The sequence below is a fragment of the Mirounga angustirostris genome, unplaced genomic scaffold, assembly GCF_029215605.1.
Source record: "Mirounga angustirostris isolate CCGP_5_RB_7025 unplaced genomic scaffold, mMirAng1.0.hap1 SCAF_4, whole genome shotgun sequence".
Classification (NCBI taxonomy): Eukaryota; Metazoa; Chordata; class Mammalia; order Carnivora; family Phocidae; genus Mirounga; species Mirounga angustirostris.
In genome coordinates, this window is record NW_026991712.1 from 28892439 (window position 1) to 28914427 (window position 21989).

A 21989-nucleotide genomic window follows, 5' to 3' on the forward strand; every position below is an offset into this window, starting at 1 on the left:
TAATGCAATATGATGGATAGGTAAAACAAGTAGTTGTGAAAAGCATAATAAATGAAACACAGTGTGCCTTTCTTAAATGTGTTTTTAAATATGTATTGATCTCTAATATCAGTTTCTGGGAAGTGTTAAATAATCACATATAAATATTCAGAACCCTTAATTTTTTCATATAATGATAACGTTTTTCTATGTACTTTCCAAAAGAACACTATTCTTATTGTTATACTTAGCCGGCTACTAGCCTATAATTGTATATTATTTAATAGGGGATAGAAAATATTGACCACTTTATAAGAGGAACTAATATATCATTAGAATAAGTATTTTATAGTCTAATTTGATAAACTATACTTTAATAACCTCACTAAATGCACATGAATCTAAAAGAAATCATAAAATTTTTATTTGTGAATGTACTTCCCATTATAACTAAAAAAAATTGAATAGTCTTAGAAGATATTCTTAAAAGCCTCAGCATCACCAAACTTTACTACTTGGCAAAAAAGTGCTTTCCTTTTATGAATATTATGAATATCCCAAAAAGTTTCTCATTTTATAAGAGCAATTTTTATAGCTTTTACTGTTTCTTAACAATGCTCTCTTCATTTTGTTCTCCTTAGTTTCTCTCACAGGGAGCAATTTATTTTTTGAAAAGAGTCTGGGAAAGGCAAGAGGTGGTGACTGCCCACTCTGTAATATATGTAATTTTGGAATATTCTTTTTTTTTTTTTAAAGATTTTGTTTATTTATTTGACAGAGAGAGACATAGCAAGAGCAGGAACACAAGCAGGGGGAGTGGGAGAGGGAGAAGCAGGCTCTCCGCAGAGCAGGGAGCCTGATGTGGGACTCGATCCCAGGACCCTGGGATCATGACCTGAGCCGAAGGCAGACACTTAACGACTGAGCCACCCAGGCGCCCCATAATTTTGGAATATTCTTACAAGGGCCAACATACCACCATATTTCTAATGCCATGTACTTCATTGTTACCAGAAATTTGTGTAAGACACAGGAAGATAGGAAGACAGAATCTTGATTAATCAACCAAGGAGACTCTCCTGCATACACAACTAGTCTTTCACTGGTGTCCTAGATGTTTTTACACCCTAGAACAATGACATAGTTAGATTCAGGATGAATCATGAAGATGTCTTTCTTCTATAAAATGGGAGAAGACCAACTTTAAAAGGGAAAGGGGCGGGGAGGGAATCTCTCTGATGATATGAAAGAGTACCTGTGAAAATTGAGGATATGAAATGGATTCCCTTAAAATTATGCCCCAATATGAAGACTACATCTTATATCTATCCTGTTCTAATCCCAGCTTTGTTACTGCCACAGAAATTTTGCTATCTTGACATGGTTAAGTATGATATTCTAACCCTGTTCTGTTTCCTGCTTTGTATATTTTAGCTCTATCTTTGAAAAAGAGGGAACAAAAGAGCTCGTTCCAGTCATATCTTTCCTCAACAGATAAAGCCCATGATCTTATATCCAGGGTCTCTAGCAACATGGCTACTCTTTCTAGTTGTGTCAACCCTGGCTCTTCAAGGGCACTCTCATAGCAACTGGAAATTGCAATATGACCAAATCAGTGTGCTAAGATAATAACTATGGATTGAGTACATCTTCTTTTTTAAGAAGTCCTAAAATACATGCACGTATTAGAAAATATAGTAAGAAAGAAGAGAAATATTGCCACCCAGAAACAACTGCTGTGAATATTTTGAAGCATATCTTTAGCTCTATGCTATCTACCTACCTATCTATCCATCATCTATCTACATCAATAAATCTATCTCTGAAATTATACAGCACAAACTGTTTTGAAGTTAAAGCTTTAACTCTCCAGCTCAAGTACATATTTTTTAATAAATGCACCTTTATAATATAATCTTTAATGGCTGCAGAATGTCCCACTGTATGATTGAATCACAATTTAATCAATCAATCCAGTATAGTTGGATATTTAAGTTGTTCTAATTTTTTTACAACTTCAAACACTGTGTGATTAACATCTTTGTAGCTAAATCTTCTCATATTCCCTTAGTTATTTCCTTGAAAATTATTCCTGGAAGAGAGAATTCTGTGTCAATATTTAAGTTTTCGATACATAATCTCCAGAAAGATCATATCAATGTACACTCCCACAAGCAACGTATGAGAATCTCCTTAGGAGATTATGCACTTCACTTGAGGAAAGTTAACAAACCTAGCTTTGGTAAGGAGTGTGTGTTAGAGCTAAGAGAGTATGTAAATTATATACTGATTCTTGTTCATGCAAATTATCTTTTTCAAGATGAAAAATTATAGAAACCTTTGGATTTCCTGCCTTGCTTAATCTCTTCATGGTGCCTGTATTTATAAGCTTTATAAATAGATCTTTAAAGATCTCCAGATTTGAGGCAAACCAGGCAAGATAATTATTCTGCCACATAGAGAAGCTTGTCTTGCTCTCAGCATCTAGATAGTTTGAAGCTTTGATTAGCTACCTAACCTGCAGGACCCTGAAGTTTGGCTTACTCTCATTTGAACTAAGTTTGTTAACTTGAATTTCAGGAAGCAGCAGAGTCAGAGTTAGAGGGACTAAATACTTACAAAATGTGGAGGAAAAACTGGTTTTCTATTCTTTATTTAAAATCATTACAGCATGAAAGCACCAGTGTTCCCAGTGAGTCCAATAAATAGTTATTGCTTTAAAAAATGTCTAGCATTGGGATGCCTGGGTGGCTCAGTTGGTTAAGCATCTGCCTTCAGCTCAGGTCATGATCCCAGGGTCCTGGGATCGAGCCCCACATCCGGCTCCTTGCTCAGTGGGGAGCCTGCTTCTCCCTCTGCCTGCCGCTCCCCCTGCTTGTGCTCTCTCTCTCTCTGACAAATAAATAAATAAAATCTTTAAAAAAAAAAGTCTAGCATTGATGATGATAGAAATGGCACATTGAGAGAGGTTGTGACATTTCTTTTCTTTAAAAGGAATGAATGAAGAATTGTCATTAATGCAGAGTTATTTTCTTCCACAGCTATAAGTATGACCAAAAGGAGGATTATGAAACACAAAATACGGATTGGTAAAAAGACTGTCTAAAGATAGAATAATACCAGACAAACATGTGTCATAGGAAAAAAAAAAATCAATCACTAGATTTGCATTTGGACTTGAGTTATTCATTTTTCCATCCATTTAACAAATATTTATTCAGGATTTACTATGTGCTAGAACTTCAGCTAGGTGCTTGAATATAATGATGAACAAAACTGACATGATCTTGTCCTCACAGGGCTTAGAATTAGGGAGAAAATGGACAATAAAAAGTAAATATGTTTTTAGCTCCAACACGTAATGAGCTTGGAAGACTTCACTCCCATCCTTACAACAAGAAAAAGCGAAACAACCTGAACATCCATGACTTTTCTTGGACTCATCAGAGAGCAGAGGTCACAGGGCTCAGTGTCATGCCGAAACCTGGAGAGATGGGTGAATCTGGAGAGCTGCTGTTGAAACCTGCTTACCAAATGCGGAAGTTAAACGGGCAGCAACATTTAAATGGTGATTTTGATAACCTTAACACTTATAAATCTTCAAGAAATCATCTAGGAGGTCAGTGGATCATAGGATAAACGCAAACTGTAACTGTATGACAAATGTATAAAACAACCTCACTGAAGGGATTGTGGGGGTGGGGGGGATGTTGACCTAAGGAGCACTGGAAATAAATGGAACCTGCAAGAGTCAAAGCAAAAAAGAGCCATACAAAAGTACAGCACTGTAGTTGACAAAGTTATATCTTACCAGGGTACGAATTAATAATTCTGATACCACTCTATGTATATACTGGAATCAAACAATTACGTAAATGGATGGCAGATGGTAGGGTCAAGGTTTCTCACTGTTGGAGTGGGAGATTATAGATAAGCAAGGGGAGGAAGCCAGAGATATGTACACGGTAATGGGTTAGCGCTAGAGACACCAGTATGAACTCTGTTTAGTTGAATATAGACACAGATGGCTATGTACATGTATCTGTACATGTGTGCATGCACATAGGCTAGTAAACACACGTATTCTCTTATTCTGTCAGTTACGAGGGCCCAGAAGTGACGATACCCAAATGGGAATAAGCACACCTAGCATCCAGATCTTGTTGTCTAATACCATTTGCCAATAAAAGGAAGTAGAGCTCTTAGGAGAAATGGCTGATTCTAGGACTGGGCAGGAAATACACATGATAAGCATCAAGCACCCTGTAGTGCATGAAAGAAGAAAGTGCCAAAAATAAACAAAAACAGAAACAGTCCCCTCCACCTCGCAAACACACAGGAAAATCATTGAACTATTTTAACCAAGGCACTGACGTCGTCTTTTTGAAAGATCTCTAGGTAAAGTATACAGTGTAGATTAAAGGAGGCAAGAATGCATGTGGGCTAGAACAGTTGGAAGGCAAATATAGGAGTCCAGGTGAGAGATGATGGTGAGCCAGACATGGGGAACAGGTAAGAGAGCAGAGGGAGTTAGAATTCCAGTTCTAAGGCTAACTAGCTCTGACTAGCAATTGGAACATGAGTAAGTCTTTGACCTTCCTGCCTCTTAATTTCCTCTCTTTGTTAAAGATGTGACAATCAGGGCAAAATCCAATGCATAGTTACCTCTTTAACAATATTTTTCTACAAATAAAGTTTGTAGATTTTCTACATTTGTAGAAAATTCTACAATTTCCTACAAATTCTAAAAAATAAATTTCTACAAATACACAATGTTTGAGTATTGTTTCAACAAATAGCATTGTTTATGTCATAAAAATTGAGAAGTAATTTTCCTGCTCACAAAAACATCATGTTCTATTTTGATCTTCACATTTTTTTATGATTTTTAAAAACATTTATTGTATTTCTTTTTTTTTTCTTTTAATTTTATTATGTTATGTTAGTCACCATACAATACATCATTAGTTTTTGATGTGGTGATCCACAATCCATTGGTTTTTGATCTTCACATTTAAAAAAAAAATTTTTAGTGCTAAGAATCAAAAACAATATGATCTTCAACAGGACCAATGAGGAAAGGTTAAATGAGTTGAAGTTATTTAGCTTATAGAAAAAGAAGAGGAAGTGATGCTTTGAGGACTATTTTCTAGGCCTTACTTCGTTTTGCTGTCCTGTAATTCTTTACTGTGGCCGGCAAAGGAACAGAGGCTTCTTTCCTTTTCCATCTCTCTGTCACGTTTTCATCATGTTCCAGAACCCTCACAGTAACCCTAGGAGCTTGGATAATTATCCCTGCTTTATCCATAACAGACACGTCTTTTCCTTCATTTCTTTCCCCAAACCTTGGAAGACGCATCTTTTTGGATGTGAAGGGAATACCAACTGGGGCCTCCAAACTGCTTGTAAATCTTTTTATGTGCAGCAGTTAAATGGTTTACAGTCACAGACTGAGGGGTTTGCAAAAGTAAAACTTTATTCCTAATTTCTGCTTGGTGGTGAAAAGCAGATTTTGGCCAAGCTAAGGAAATTCAGTCATTTCCACTTAGAGCTCAGTCGCTGTGCCCATCCTCCCTTTTCTTCCCCTTCTCTCCTTGGGTGGCATCCAGTGTTAGGGGTGGCTGATGTGGGGATTCCATGGTCGTCTCTGACCTTGCTCGCCTGTCCAGGGTGCCTGGCCCTAGGCAGTCCCATGGGGTCAGCGTCTGTTACTCAACCCACTGACACTTCCACCATATTCTCCAGTTTTCTGGGCACCAGGGTCTCAATTCACCTTTTGTCATCCATCATTTGGGACCTAAGAGCCGTCAGATGCTCTGCCCACTGGCTTTACATCTGAAGAAGACCTGGCCGGATGCCTCAGGCCCACCTTCTCTCTGCCTGTTCCATGCCCATTGCTCCTCCACTCTCTGGTGTTGTTTGGATGCAGGGCTTCCCCCAGGGGTTTGTGGTTTCTTTGGGCTAATGCCTGGGAAGAAAGGCCCTCGCCTCCGTGCCCCAGGATTCCTCCACACTGATCTGCCACCTGGGATTATAGCAGGGAGAGGGGGCGGGGCAGAGGCTCGGGCACTCCACACGCGCTTTTGCTTTTCTTTTTGAGTTCTTGCCGAATTCCCTCTTCCTCCACAGCCCGTAAGAGGTTTTGATCACCTGTCTGGGTGTTAACAAAGCTACTCTTGTGCCATGACGTGCTCTTCCCTGCTCTGTGTTTTGGGTTTTGTAGGCTTTGCTTTTATTTTTTATTTTTATTATTTTTTAAAGATTTTATTTGTTTGAGAGAGAGAGAGACAGTGCGAGAGCACGAGCTGGGGGAGGGACAGGGGAAAGGGAGAGGGAGAAGCAGGCTTCCTGAGGAGCCTGGGAAGCCGGATTGGATTCTAGTCCCAGGACCCTGGAATCATGACCTGAGCGGAAGGCAGAACCTTAACTGCCCAGGCGTCCCTAGGCTTTGCTTTTAATCAATAAAGCCAAGCTTTTAGAATTCCCCTAAGTCCATCAGAAGCTTCCCACAGAAAAGCCAAGCCACATACAAATTATTTTGTCCTTCAAATGCCTGGCTCTTGTAATGGAAAACCCACTGCTTTCAAGACTATTTTGAAACAAAAATCACAAAATTTGACACTTTTTTTTTCTTACTGGATTGCTTTATACTCTTTCTTCTAGGCAATAAACCTCAGCTTTCTGGTCTGTTTCTAAGTAATTTTGACATTGAAACATACCATACATACAGAAGAAAAAGGCTACAACTAATCTGCTTACTACAAAGTGAACACCAGTGAGGAGACCACCCAGAAAGAGAACATTGCCAACACCCCAGGAGCTCCTCAGCCCCCTCCCAGGGACTGTTCCACCTTCAAAGGTAACCACTGATCTAACTTCTAATACTATACATTAATTTTGCCTGTTTTTGGTATTTTATATAAATGAAATCATGGAAGATGCATTAATTGTGTCTGCCTTGTTTAGCTCAATATTACATTTGTGAGAGTTACTCCTGTTGTTGTGAATAGCAGAAGTTTGTTCATTTCCCTTGCTGTATATTCCATTTCATGAATATTCCACAATATACTTATTTACCCATTTCATTGTTGATAGACATTTAGGTTGTTTCCAGTTTGGGGCTATTGTACACAATACTTCTAAAATTACACTTGTAAATTTCATTTGGCACATACAGTATGCATTTCCATCAGGGAAATTCTTTCAAGTGACAATCTCCATCTTTTAATTGGAGTGTTCAGTGTAGATACACTCTTGGTATTTTAATAGCTTCCTATCTTGTCTTCCTGCCTTTCTCAAATGCCTTTTTCTACACTCTAGAACACTCTTTCTCAAATTCAAACCGGATCATTTCTATTCTTCAACCGTTTTTAATTGTGTTCTATTCCTCTTGGGAATGAATTGCAAGCTTTTTATAGGGGCCCCAGGGCCTTCCACGATTGGCTTCTGCTTGCTGCATTTTTCATTCTTTCACCCCTCCGAAGTGTGCTCTTTCACAAACTGTTTCTTCTGCTATTAACTCAGTTTTCTGTCACTCCTTGTGAATCTCCCTTTCCGCCCCTCACCATGATTTTATCTGGCTAACTCCTGCTTACCTCTTAGGTCACAGTTTGTCATTTAGGAGATGACACTGAAGGTGGAATTGTCAAATTCAGAGCATGTGGGCAATTGCAACACTCAAGTGAAACATGAAAATGTCTGACCCATCAACAAAGTTACCAAAAGTCTGTTTTTTCCATATTGGGATGTATATTAGAAAATGTGAGGTTGTAAACGAAGCTTGAATGAGATGTACGAAGGAACTATTTCAGTTATAGAGCATCTCCTTTACACACCACATATATCACAGAGCTTACACGGCATTCTCTAATGAGCTGTAAATTCCAAGTTTAGTTATCATAAGCAACCTAGGTAGACCACAGACAATTTCATAAAGAGGACTCCCCTTCTACCTCCCGAAAATATACCATTAGGTCTCATGTTTATGAAGGGATTTAACTGTGGCATCTCTTTCTAAGCATCCCCCAGAGGAAGAAAATAGAGTTCAGACTCATTGCTCATCCTTTCATTTCCAACTTCCTCAATGTAAACATTTCTGACCTCTAAACCTGGTTCAGGTGTCTCTGTTAGTATTTTCATAGTTTCACGTTTCTTCCCTCTGAGTGATTTTTGATGTTCTAGAACTTCTTGGTTGTTTCCTATAGCCCCTTAAGTCCTATAAACTCCATTAAGATGGGGATTATATATATATTTTATTTACCATTGTATGTGTGATGCACAGCACCATTCCTGGGGCATAGTAAGGACTCAACATTTGTGAATTGTTGAATTGCCCAAATCTATCTACTCCTTTAAAATAAGGTCATTTGTTTACTTAGTATGACATTGCTGGTTTTTCAGCTTGTTTGAATAAAGTTTATATATAGTTAACTTTGATGAATGATTCTAGCACGGCAGGAAGAAAAAGATTCATGGGTTTCTTGTATAAACCTTGTCATAATAATTAGATTTCATATTCTCATCGAATATAAGGCATAATATGTCTTTGACCTTTCCAGAGATCTTTGATTCCCAGACATATTTCCATTGACTTTCTTTATTTCATTGTCTTTTTTGGGGGTGGGGGTCATTTTCTCAGTCTTCTCCATTTCTGTCCTATTTTCCACCCACGTCTATTTGCACTTTACATTTCCTTTATGTCTTTCTTTAAAATCCATTCCCTTTCCTTAGTTTTTGTCACTTTGTGGAGAAGATTTTAAAAATTAGATTTCCCTGGCCTTTTTTTTTTTTTTTTAAATTTTAGGTAACATACAGTGCAATATTGGTTTCAGGAGTAGAATTCAGTGATTCATCACTTACATACAACACCTAGTGCTCATCATAACAAGTGCCTTCCTCAATACCCATCACCCATCTAGCCCATCCCCCTGGCATTTGAATTTCAGATTGAAATAGCCAGGTTCTTGTTTCTTTAACTGCTGGTTTAGATCTACCTTTGTTCCACATGGCTGACCTTCAGTTCATCCATGAAGTTGACAGATTAGATTATGAGAAGACTGATAAGACTGAAAAGATTATGGGCTCTGCTCTTTCTAAATTATGCCAAAACATCTCAATGAAAAGAGATCTATTCACTTATTTATCTGGATTCAAACCATACCTCACTCTAATACAATTCGTAATAATAATATTGAGTTTATGTGACAGATGACATTTTTCTGAAACTAAAGCACCATTCATGAACAGAAGATGGTTCTGATTGCTATTATAGGAGTTCTTTTGAATTTGACATGCTCATACTTTTCTTGTGCCATGGAATTATCCATTGTGCCAGTCCTTTTTCTCCTGCACGTTTCTCTATTCAAATTACTGCTAAGTCTATCCAAATAGCATTTATAATCTCATTTGGTCTTCACTAAGAACACATCATTTATGTGTTCCGTCCACCTCTGTTCTCATCCCATTAACCAGTCTTATTAGTGGCAACCGAACTTCTACTCTTGGTGTCAGCGTAATTATAATCATAAATGCAAATATGGGGACTCCTGGTTGGCTCAGTAGGTTAAGCGGCGTCTGCCTTCGGCTCAGGTCATGATCCTGGGGTTCTGGGATTGAGTCCCGCCCTCATTGGGCTCCTTGCTCAGCGGGGAGCCTGCTTCTCCCTCTGCTTGTGCTCTCTCTCTCTGTCTCAGTCTCTCTCTCTGACAAATAAATAAATAAAATCTTAAAAAAAATAGAAAATAAAAATAAATGCAAATATGGGCACTGAAATTATATGGCAATAGTCAGCTAGGAGGCAGTCATCCAGATGTTTAATTTTTTTCAGATACCTATTAAATAGATACACAAAATTTAAAAATTTTATGGAGAGCTCCTAGACCCTTGAGATTGTTTTTTGATCCCCAGAGATTGCATATAGTAGTTTGAGAAATCATAGGCCCCCCTTGAATTCTTAGACCAGTAACTCTCAAAGTTTGTCCCCAGAACAATTAGCTTCTGCATCACCTGAGAACTTGTCAGAAATGCAATTCATGGGCCTCTTCCTGAACTTACTGAATCAGCAGTTTTGGAAGTGGGGCCTAGAAATCTGTGTTTTAGCCTCTCAGGTGATTCTCATATACATGAAAGTTTGAGAAGCACTGTCTTAGCCTCTGAAGAAATGCCATTTGCCCAGGATAGAAAATGAAAGTAGGGTAATATTGCTGGGTGTGTTCTAAAATATGCATGTGGCTTGATGTATATGGCATTAATCATTTAAACAATAGTATGCAATCTCAACTACAGAGTGAGGTAGAGCTCTTACAAGTTTTAAGCACCATGAGGGCAGTAGTAAAACTAAAACAAGGCAATTCTAAGACTGGAAGATGGGGGACTTGAAGTATGAAGATCAAACTGAGCCAGGAAAGAGTGGGGGTCAGAAAGCCAAATACCACCAAGAACACACCTGTAGTTCATCAAGGTGGATTTATGACTTATGACATGATGGAAAGCACACTCCATGGGGATGTCGCAGTAAAAGGGTGTTGGGAAAACTTACAGGATTTGGGCTTGTGTTAAGTGATTTGGGGAGGGTTTAACGAAGGAGGATTTTGCTCTTACTTGGATGATGTCAGCAATCAGGGGTAATTCTATGATTTTGTATCTTAATAACTCTTATTTAGGAGAGGGAGTTTATGTCTCAAAGAAAAGAAGTGTTGCCTTTGTGTCAGCAGCAAATATTTTTCCTCTGGTCACTTGGAAAAGCAGCTTCATAGATGTTATATTGTGTTGGGTTTGTATGTGTGTGAGAGAGAGATAGAGAATAGAGGACTAAGCACTGTTCTTGACTCTGTTAGCTGTTCTTGTCCCATCTTTGATATTTCCGGCACTGGAACGGGTTTGATCAAGTACAAGAAGAGCTGCTCTTCTTGTCACAGTGAAGACTCCCTTCTGCTGTCTTCCTAGTGTAAGCTGACCAGTCAGCAGTGGAAGGACCAATCAGTTGAGTTCCAATGTACATTAAGAAAGCAACAGGACTGGGCGCCTGGGTGGCTCAGTTGGTTAAGCGACTGCCTTCGGCTCAGGTCATGATCCTGGAGTCCCAGGATCGAGTCCCGCATCAGGCTACCTGCTCAGCAGGGAGTCTGCTTCTCCCTCTCCCGCTCCCCCCTCTTGTGCTCTTTCTCTCTCTCACTCTCTCTCAAATGAATAAATAAAATCTTAAAAAAAAAAAAAAAAAAAAGAAAGCAACAGGACTTAAATCCTTTCTGTAATATTTTTCTTTCTCTCTTGTCTGCTAGATACTGTACTAGGAACCTGGTGGGGAAGAGATGGGTATGATTTGACCTCTGTCCTCAAGGAACTTATACTTTAGTGAGAAAAACAGGCTTATAAACAGATTACAGTGTGACAGGCACAAAAAGGGAATGTTGTATAATTATAGAAACAGCAGACAGGAAGAAGTTATTAATTCTCTTTTTAAAAATATTTATTTTAAAAAAGATTTTATTTATTTATTTGACAGAGAGAGAGACAGCGAGAGAGAGGGAACACAAGCAGGGGGAGTGGGAGAAGGAGAAGCGGGCTTCCCGTTGAGCAGGGAGCCCAATGTGGGGCTTGATCCCAGGGCCCTGGGATCATGACTTGAGCTGAAGGCAGACGCTTAACGACTGAGCCACCCAGGCACCACAGAAGTTATTAATTCTCTATATAGAAAAGCTTCAATATGAAGTTATTTCCAAACGGGGTTTTGAAGAATGAAGAAGAGTTGTCTAAACAAAGGGAAGATTCAGGGGCAGGAGGAAGGAGTTAAGATCAGGCTCCTGTTCATAAATAAAACCACAGACTGAGATCTTCTACTTCCAGCAGTATTGTGGACTTAGGGACTATTTGCTCTCTGCCATAGCAAAACACTTTCAAAATGATGTGTTTGGCTCATAAGAAAGTATGGGAAATCTTGAAGGGCCAGAAAATAGGAGAATGCTGAGATCACAGAAAGAGATGAACACAGACATGGAAGCTGATGCTACCCTGGGGCTAAAAAGTCTTTTTAACCCAGAATTGTAGGTATCCATGACCACTGGGCAGAAAGACTAAGTTTGGGGCACGTGACTCCATGTTAGACAATACTCACAAGCTGAAAAATGCTGTTAAAAGCAGAAGACTTATACTAGAGATTATCCTTTTTTTTTTTTTAAAGATTTTATTTATTTATTTGAGAGAGAGAGAATGAGAGACAGAGAGCACGAGAGGGAAGAGGGCAGAGAGAGAAGCAGACCCCCTGCTGAGCAGGGAGCCTGATGCGGGACTCGATCCTGGGACTCCAGGACCATGACCTGAGCCGAAGGCAGTCGCTCAACCAAATGAGCCACCCAGGCGCCCACTAGAGATTATCCTTATATGCAAATCTCTTGCAAAAAAAGTAAGGCTGCCTAAGTATGCAGGCAATCCACATAAAATAAAAATGCTATGGGATTGATTATGAATATATATTCAAATTTCTGTCTTATATGATAGTCAGTGCTTTTGAAATTGGCAAGTATAGGAACTAGAAGATATGAGAGAATATAAGTAGGAGGAAATGAAAATTGGAAAGGTGAGCTAAAACTAACCTAATAATTTTAGTCCCCAGTCACTGTCAAGAGCTCGGATAATAATGAATTTGTACTTTCCATGCTGCAGTCTTTTGCTAGGAATCAAAATCCTTCCAAAAGCTAAGATAAATAGTAGCTCCCAAGACAACTCTCTGAGGCTGTACAAGCAAACCCTTTGAAGAATTTCCATAAAATACAAATGATGACTGGAAAAGTAAGGAGGTATTTAAAACCCACAGAGGAACATAAACGAAAATAAGTGAAATGCTGTCAAAAATTATAGAAAGTAGCTGCAGAAATAAGTCACTAAAAGGGTGGGGAGAAGAATAAAGTCTTTGAAGGATTTTCATATTGCAGCTGAATGTATGAATTTCACAGTTCACTCTTTTTGAAAGCTGTTCATTCATTCACGCTTGCCTTGATTCACTTAATAAACACTGAAAGCCAAGTATGTGGCTGAGTCAAAAGCCAAAGATACAAAACTGAACAGAACTCATTCCCTGCATTTCTGGAGTTCATGGTCCAAGGTAAGGGCTTCATGTTACACATGATTGTAAGACTGTGAGCTCAAGGTTCTGATAAGAAATAGCCGTGACAGACACAGCCCAGGAAGGAGGGTGGAGAGGGAAGTATATTATCTTTTTATTTGAGAGAGCTGCATGAACTGAGCTTCCTCTCAACAAATATGTTTAAGTGTGCACTATGAAGTGATGAAACAGAGCCACACTCAAGAGTGTCCCTGAGGACCGAATGAAACGAGGGGTAAATCTCTGCTTATTTCCACCATCTTCATCTTTGGAGTGGGGTGCACAGGGGAACTGCACCGAGTCAGTGAACAAAGCTATTGCACAATCCTGAGTCAAGGTTAGGAAGCCATCATCTTCCTCAGAGTGTCCTGCGTGTTCTGTAGACACTATCCACCCCAGAGACATTGGGAAGGGGAGCGGCTGCAGAAGACATAGGTCTGGGGGCTTCTGAATCTCTTTCTGAGCTTTATAAGTGAAATTTTATACAAATTATATTCCTATCTATGTATATTCATGTCTATGTATATTCTAGCCAGTGTATATGCAATATAATAGCAAAATAAAAAGATAAGCAAAGCAAAAACAATAAATGAAGGTACAGTAAGATGTATCAAAAGAATAAATTAAATCACATGAAGTTCTGGACATGAATCTGTTTCCATGCATAGTATCTTCCTTTTTGTTTAGTGCTGGGGTTACAGAGAATTCTTTTTTTTTATGATTTTTATTTATTTATTCGAGAGAGAGAATGAGAGAGAGAGAGCATGAGAGGGGGGAGGGTCAGAGGGAGAAGCAGACTCCCCGCTGAGCAGGGAGCCTGATGTGGGACTCGATCCCGGGACTCCAGGATCATGACCTGAGCCAAAGGCAGTCGCTTAACCAACTGAGCCACCCAGGTGCCCCCTGGTTACAGAGAATTCTAAAAAAAAACAACAAAAACCCCCCCCCCAAAACACTACTTACTCATGGAGCTGTAGTTAGGGCAATGATTAGCAGTGTAGGATCCAGAATCTGGATGGCCAGGTCTCAATCTAGGCAGGGTGACTGCCTATCCCTCAAAGACACCAGGAACAATACTTAATTTAGTAAAGGCTTAGTTTGCTTATCTGAAAAATGGGGACATATTTGCAATTTTCCCTTCATAATGTTAATTAATGCAAGGGTTACGTGATGCTCGCAAACAGCTTAATGTGTGTGAGGACAGTGATGATGAAGAGCCACCCAAGCTACAGGACTGAGGCCTAGCTGGGGAACCCCTTGATCCAATGGCTTTCAAAGTGTTAGCATATTAGCATCACGTGGCGCAGGGCCAGTTTCATGGGTGTGTGACCCGTGTAGTCAAATGGGGCCTCATCCAAAGAAGGGCTTCACACTTGGTTTCATGTTCCGCTTGTTGCCATCTTAACTTTCTTAATTTTTATTTAAAAAAAAATTTTTTTTTTTTTTTGATAGAGAGAGACACAGCGAGAGAGGGAACACAAGCAGGGGGAGTGGGAGAGGGAGAAGCAGGCTTCCCACCGAGCAGGGAGCCCAATGAGGGGCTCGATCCCAGGACCCTGGGATCATGACCTGAGCCAAAGGCAGATGCTTAATGACCGAGCCACCCAGGCGCCCCACCTTAATTTTTAAACAACAGTTCTGTATTTTTATTTTGAAAAATGAGCCCTGCAAATTACGTAGCGGATCCTGCCTGGGGAGTATTTAAAAATCCCAGTGCCTAAGTTCCAACCTATATCAACTCCATCAGAATCTCTGAGGCTTGGACCAGAGATTCTTTTTCTTTTTTTAAGTTCCATAGATGAGTCTTATATGTAACAAAGTTAAGAACCAGGGCCTTGGTTTTCTGGTGCTAGCAGTCCAGGGAGTTTTTTGCATCAGTGGTCTGTATGACCTTGGTGAGGCAACCTTGTTTTTAGTATGAATTTCTATTGCAGGAGAATGAACATAGATTCTCCAACTTTGAGTCATGTCTAGAACTAGGCCGCACACGCTGGGATGTCTGCCAATACGACTGCATGATGACAGGCCCTGCAGTCAGACCATAGGAACTTACTCTCGTTAATCTGTAAAATGGGGCTTAAAATAACACCTACATCATATGGTTGTCGTTAGACGTAAATGAGATCATTTATATTAGATGCTTAACAGAAAGCCTGACACATAACAAGTGTTCAGTAAATGCAAACTATTATTAATGTTATAATTTCTACAGGTTGTTTTTCGTTTGATTAGTGATGGGATCCTTTGATGACCTAAATGACTCCTATCACAGGAACAGCAAGATACTCATTTCAAAGTGCATAATTATCTCTTCTTTAGAGATAGAAGGATAGAAGGCATTTAGTCAGAGGAAGAAGTACAGTGGCTTGAGGCAAGCCCCATCACAAGAAGCAAGTTGTGGATAATTTACTCATACTGCCAAGCTTTCGAATTATTGGAATTTTCCAAAGCAGCATCTGACCGGGTTTTTCAGACCCTCCTCTTTTAAGGAAGATGTGGCTAACTGGAAGGGAAATCTGTCCTCAGTACTCATGTTGTGTGCACATCAGAAGGTGCCATCTGTCACTGCTCTCCTCCTAGTCACTACCCGGCCAACACAATCCCGCCATTGTCAACTGATGTACTTAGGTTTGTTCCTTGATCATTATTTATTTATTCTGATGTCCGTCATTTTTCATAGTAAAATGACAGAATGGAAATCACAGTTCACTGTATTTAGAGCCTCAAATGCTGCAATGATGCGTAAAGATAGGTTTTAAGCCTCAGACGGGGACGAGGACAAAGAGAACGATAGAAGTTGTTTAAAGGCATCAACAAACCATAAATTTACAGCCTTCATTTAAAATTTTTAATTTCCTATTTTCCTCCATTAAAGAGATCGTTTGGCATTTTGCTAGTACCACAGTGGGAAAAAGTTATGAATGCCCTTTGGTAGAGAATTACAAACAACTGTGTAAATACTAATTTAATTAGAATTCAGCAAGAAAGCCAAAAGCCAGAAATCATTTATCTGCCTGACACCTGGTTATCATGTTTACTTGGCATGGTGGTTCTTAACCTGGAAGCACTTCAGTATCTCTCGGTGAGCTTAAGGCAAATCATACCGAAGCCTTGGCCCTACTGTTGGCTGGTTGAATTCGAATCTTTGGGGTCGGGGCCTGGGATTTCATTTTTTTCCCCTTTGAGTTAAACACTTTTTTAGAGCAGTTTCAGGTTTACAGAAAAATTGAACAGAAAGTACAGTCGACCCTTGAATAACCATAGATTTGAACAGCACAGGTCCACTTATACATGGCTTTTTTTGGAGATAAATATAGTACAGTTCTATAAATGCATTTTCTTTTCTTTATGATTTTCTGAGTAACATCGTTTTTCTAGTTTACTTTATTGCAAGAATACAGTCTATAATACATGTAACACACAAACTATGTGCTAGTCAACTATTTGTTATCCTTAAGGCTTCTGGTCAACAGTAGGCTAGTAGTAGGTAAGTTTTGGGGGACTCAAAAGTTATATGCAGATTTTTGACTACCCAATGCCTTGGTGCCCTTAACCCATGAGCTGTTTAAGGTCAACCATACAGAGTTCCCATACCTCTTGCCTCGACATGCTTACAGCTTCTGCTACTCTCAACATCCTGCACCAGGGTAGTATATTTGTTACACTTGATGAACCAGAATGAACACATAATTATCACTCAAAGTCTACAGTGTACATGACAGATCATGCTTGGTGCACATTCTATGATTTGCACAGATGTACAATGACAAGTCTCCAACAATGTAGGATCAAACATTTTCACTGCCTTAAAGGTCCTCTGGGCTCTGCCTGTTCGTACCTCTCTCCCTATTAACCCCCAGCAATCACTGATCTTTTTACTATCTCCATAGATTTGCCTTTTCCAAATGTCATATTGTTAAGACTCAGACAGTGTGTGTTCTTCTCATATTGGCTTCTTTCATTTAGTAATTCATATTTGAGATTCCTTCATGTCTTTTCATGGTTTGATAGCTTTTTTCCTTTTAGAACGAAATGATATGCCATTGTCTGGAAGTGCCACAGTTTATTTACCCATTCATCTATTGAAGGACATTTTGATTGCTTCCAAGTTTTGGCAATTACAAATAAAACTGCTGTAATACCCATGTGCGGGTTTTTGTGTGGATGTGAGTTTTCAACTCATTTGGGTAAATACCAAGGAGCACAATTGCTGGATCATATGTAAGAATATGTTTAGTTTTTTTAAGTTTAAATTCAATTAGCCAACACATAGTACATCATTAATTTCAGATGTATTGTTCAATAACAGAGTATGTTTAGTTTTGAAAGAACCTGCCAGACTGTCTTCCAGCAACGAATGACGGCACCTGGTTCTCCACACCAACATTTGGCATTGTCACTGTTCTAGATTTTGGCCATTCTAACAGGTGTGTAATGGTATCTCATTATTGTTTTCATTTGCATTTCCCTGGTGACATATGATGTGGAGCATTTGTTCATATGCTTATTTTCTATTTGTGTATCTTTTTCTGGTGAGGTGTCCATTCAAGTCTTCTGCCTATTTTTTAACCAGGTTGTTCATTTTTTATATTGTTGGGTTGTTAAGAGTTCTTTGTATATTTTAGATAACAATCTTTTATCAGATACGTCTTTTGCAAATATTTTCTCCCAGTCTGTGGCTTGTCTTCTCTTTCTTGTGATGGGGCATCAAATAATAATAATAATAATAATAATAATAATAATAATAATAATAATAATAATAATAAATTTTCCCAGATGATTCTAACATGTAGCAGGGTTGAGAACACAGAGCCCCTGCTAGAAATGAGAGAGATCCTTGTAGGACTCTCAAGGGCTACATGCTTTAAGGGTTTGAGAAAATGCAAAAGCAGTTTTTTGTTGTTGTTTTTGTTTTTTTTATTTTTTATTTTAAAGATTTTTTTTATTTATTTGAGACAGAGAGAATGAGAGAGAGAGAGCACATGAGAGGGGGGAGGGTCAGAGGCAGAAGCAGGCTCCCCGCCGAGCAGGGAGCCTGATGCGGGACTTGATCCAGGGACTCCAAGACCATGACCTGAGCCGAAGGCAGTCGCTTAACCAACTGAGCCACCCGGGTGCCCTGTTTTTGTTTTTTTTTAAAGCCCTACTTGATTCTGGTTGAACTGTATAGGCAAACAATAATGTTGATGCTTGGTTTAAAAATACACACAAATATACCTTCAGCCATGTAGGCACAAGTAAACTACTTGTCAGTAGAACTTTCTCATGCTAAAAGCAACTTCAAGGCTCCTGGCTCCCTGGGCATGAGCAAATTCAGTGCAAAACACAGGTGGGTTCTTTTCCTCAGTTGTCTCTCACTCTTAGGCTTTCCCCACTCAGCTCAGCTGTTTGGAGTTCCCCTTGCGCACCTCTGTCAGACCTGAGTTCCCCCGAAAGGCAGCCATATTAGCCTTCCTTCATTCCCAGCGGAATATGGGGAGTTTTTCTTCATTATCATCTCTGAAATACAACTCACTGCCTACTCACTGCTGCCTTCAGTTCCTGAGGGACCCAGTATTGCCCCCACAGAAATGAATGTCTGTTTCTGGAAGAGAAGTCTGCCTTGAATCTCTACCTTTACAGAACTGCCTGTACCATGTAGAAGAATTGCAGATGTCTCCTTTATTCTAAGTCCTGAAAGCTCACACCAGTCTAGAATTTGTTTGCTTCCCCTAGGTGTGCCTTCCTGGCCCCTGTTAGATTCTGAAACAAAATAGCCCCCCAGACTACTCACGCAGTTCTCCTAGGCCAACTGTATACAGGAAGCAACTCTATGAAGAGAGAGCAGGAAGAGAAAAGGACAGAAGTGGAAAGCATTTAATTATTTAATAACCACTTAAAATGAGCTGCAGTACAAATTACCTGGATTAACCCTGTTTGAAGTCTCTTCTTCACGTAGGAGCCAGCGATCCTTATTTATATAAGTCAGATCATGTCACCCCTCTTCTTAGAAATCTCCAGTCGTCTTTTAACTCACTAAGAAGAAAGTTTAAAGTCCTTATCATGGCCCGTGGAGCTCTATGGGATCAGCATGCCATGGATACTTCATCTCTGTCTCTTGCTGCTCACTGAGCTTCACAAGCTTTGGCCTCCAGGCGGTTTCCGGGACACACCACACACCTCAGTTTTAATTGCCATTTCCTGGGTCTGCCAGGCTCTTCGCCCAGAGGTTGCCATGCCCTTACCCCTTCCTTATGGGAGAGACAAGCTGACCCTGCCTGACACATCATAAAGTCCTTGGTTTATTGTCTGTTTTCTCCCACTAGAATGCAACCTATATTACAGCAGAGGCTTTGTGTTTCCTGTGGCTGCTTTTCCAGTACCTAGATCAGCGATTATTAAATCTGCATTGGTCTCCAGTAAAGTTTCAGAACATGTGTGGAGGGATCTTCCAGATGGCACCTCTTAGCAGAGATTTCTCTCTGGAACACTAAGGACAGCTGTCTGACATTTCCGCTTGAATGTCTTAGCATGTTAACAGATTATAAGTCACAGCAGGGCAGGGACTCTATTGTCTTGTTCACCAATTTCTCTTCAACACCCAAGTTAGTGAAGGGGTATAGCCTGTATTCAACATATATTTGTTGAACGAATGGGCAAAATTGAACCCTCTCCCACCCTCCAGACCAACCATAAACCTGGGAGTCAATCTTGACTTCTCCTTATTCTTCACCTTGTACATCAAATCACGTATCAGTCCTTATAGACTGTATCCCATTTGTATCTATGAAATATATACGTTTCTCTCTAATCCTATGGCCTTATTCTAGTCTAGGCTTTGCTAATCTACAATACTCCTAGTCAACAAAATACAAAGATATCAAAATACTCTGGAAAGAGAACTAGAGAACCTCTATGAAGATGTTTCTAATGGAGATAGTCTTTAAATTTTCAATATTGGGTACTTTACGGTGTGAGTTGTAATTATCTTAATGTAAGTCACAGATTAAAACTTGCGTTGGGGTGGGGGGATCAGGTGGATATCTTTGGACACTGCTACAGAAGATGAGTGTTTAGGAATGACCAGTGAGTGTACTGTGCATGAATGATGGCAGAAAACTGGAAAATTTTGAGAAAATTGGAAAGAACTGGAAAAAAACCTATTGAGAAAACTGGAGAAAACTCCACAACTGTGCCTGTCCACAGAAAATGTGTATTGAATTTTCTGGAGCTCAGCAAGAGAGAGAGAGAGAGCAAAGAAGCTCCCTTCTTTTGACTTCCCAAAAGGCCTTCTCTCAACGTTTCGAGTAATGAGTCATTTAGAAGGAACATGTGTTGCATCTAGAAATGGGCTACTATTGGGAGCAAAAACGTTCACTGGCGAACAGAGAATTTGAACCTATGTCACAGGCAGTTGCACAAATAGTTTCTAAGACTAAAATAAAGAATATTAGCTTGGGCGCCTGGGTGGCTCAGTTGGTTAAGCGACTGCCTTCGGCTCAGGTCATGATCCTGGAGTCCCGGGATCGAGTCCCACATCAGGCTCCCTGCTCAGCGGGGGGTCTGCTTCTCCCTCTGACCCTCCCCCCTCTCATGCCCTCTCTCTCTCATTCTCTCTCTCAAATAAATAAATAAATAAAAATTAAAAAAAAAAAGAGTATTAGCTTTAGCTCTCATGGTTACCAGTGTTCTGTTGCATCATGCCAATTTTACTGTTTTTGTTCTGTTATGAGCTCTGATTTTTAAAATTCCCGAGAGAGAGCATCAGAATGGAATTCTGAATGTCAAGGTCACCCAAAACTCTGTTCTCTCTACTCAGCATGCATGTGCATTTGTTTTTCTGCACAGTGGTTACACTGCAAATTAGAAGACCACCTTTTCCAAAATAGACTCTCAGTGGCATGATAAGGTGATGAAAAGATAGTAGGCTTTGCAGTCAAGTCTAGTGTGAATTTTTGTCTCTGCCGCTGATAAGATGTGGGAATTGGGGAGTATTTCCCTTTCATTGAATGGAGTTGCCACATATGTAACATGGGAAACATAGTATCTACCTAGATTTGTTGTAAAGAATACGTGAGTATTTGATGTGCTTATTACAGAGGAGTTCTAAATGTTTTCTCTTGTGGCTTCACAAACTCCAGGCCAATTCTAACATTGTCTCCTGGGAAAGCGGGACAGGGACAAGTGTTACGGATGGAAATGCATCTTGCAGTGGTCCTTGGACCCTGTGGGTAGTCACTGTCAAATTTTGTTTTCTGATAAATGGTGTTCAGAAGGGATCTAGTGTACTTGATGATCAGCCTAGAAGAAAAAAGTTTATTAACCTTTTGTTTGAGATTTGATTTTGCATACAAATAATTAAATAATTAAGCATAAATATGCCAATTATTTATTGACTGACTTCTATGATTCAGGTACGTTTTATGCAATGTTTCATTTAAACCTCAAAACCACCAGATGCAGTTTGCATTTTTATCACTGCTCGCATACAGAGGGAAGCCCTGAGATGCTTACTGAAAGTCAGTGGCAGATCCAGTGTTTAAAACCAGGCCTGTCTGATTCTAAAGCTGGGCACTTTTGCTTCACTACTCTGCCTTCCCAAATCATGCCTTCTGAAAGGTGTGTTTGGAGGCTACAGGATTATGTAACAGCCCTAATCAGTATATTCTTATTATGATTTTAAGAAGTTGCTTTCCGGGGTGCCTGGGTGGCTCAGTCGTTAAGTGTCTGCCTTCAGCTCAGGTCATGATCCCAGGGTCCTGGGATCAAGCCCCACATAGGGCTCCCTGCTCAGCGGGAAGCCTGCCTTTCCCTCTCCTACACCCCCTGCTTGTGTTCCTGCTCTTGCTATGTCTCTCTGTCAAATAAATAAATAAAATCTTAAAAAAAAAAAAAAAGTTGCTTTCCTTCGCTCCCTTCTATGATCATTCTA

At 39.7% G+C, this 21989-nt stretch overlaps 1 long non-coding RNA gene across 1 annotated transcript in view; it reads left to right on the forward strand.

Annotated features, from left to right (window-relative positions):
* The first annotated feature begins 2989 nt into the window (after positions 1-2989).
* The window catches only part of LOC135364076 (uncharacterized), a 30959-nt gene continuing 11959 nt past the window's right edge, over positions 2990-21989 (forward strand). Inside the window, exons 1-2 of the long non-coding RNA XR_010410546.1 lie at positions 2990-3598; positions 6643-6838. This is a non-coding gene — a long non-coding RNA (uncharacterized LOC135364076). The remainder of the gene's footprint in view (positions 3599-6642; positions 6839-21989) is intronic.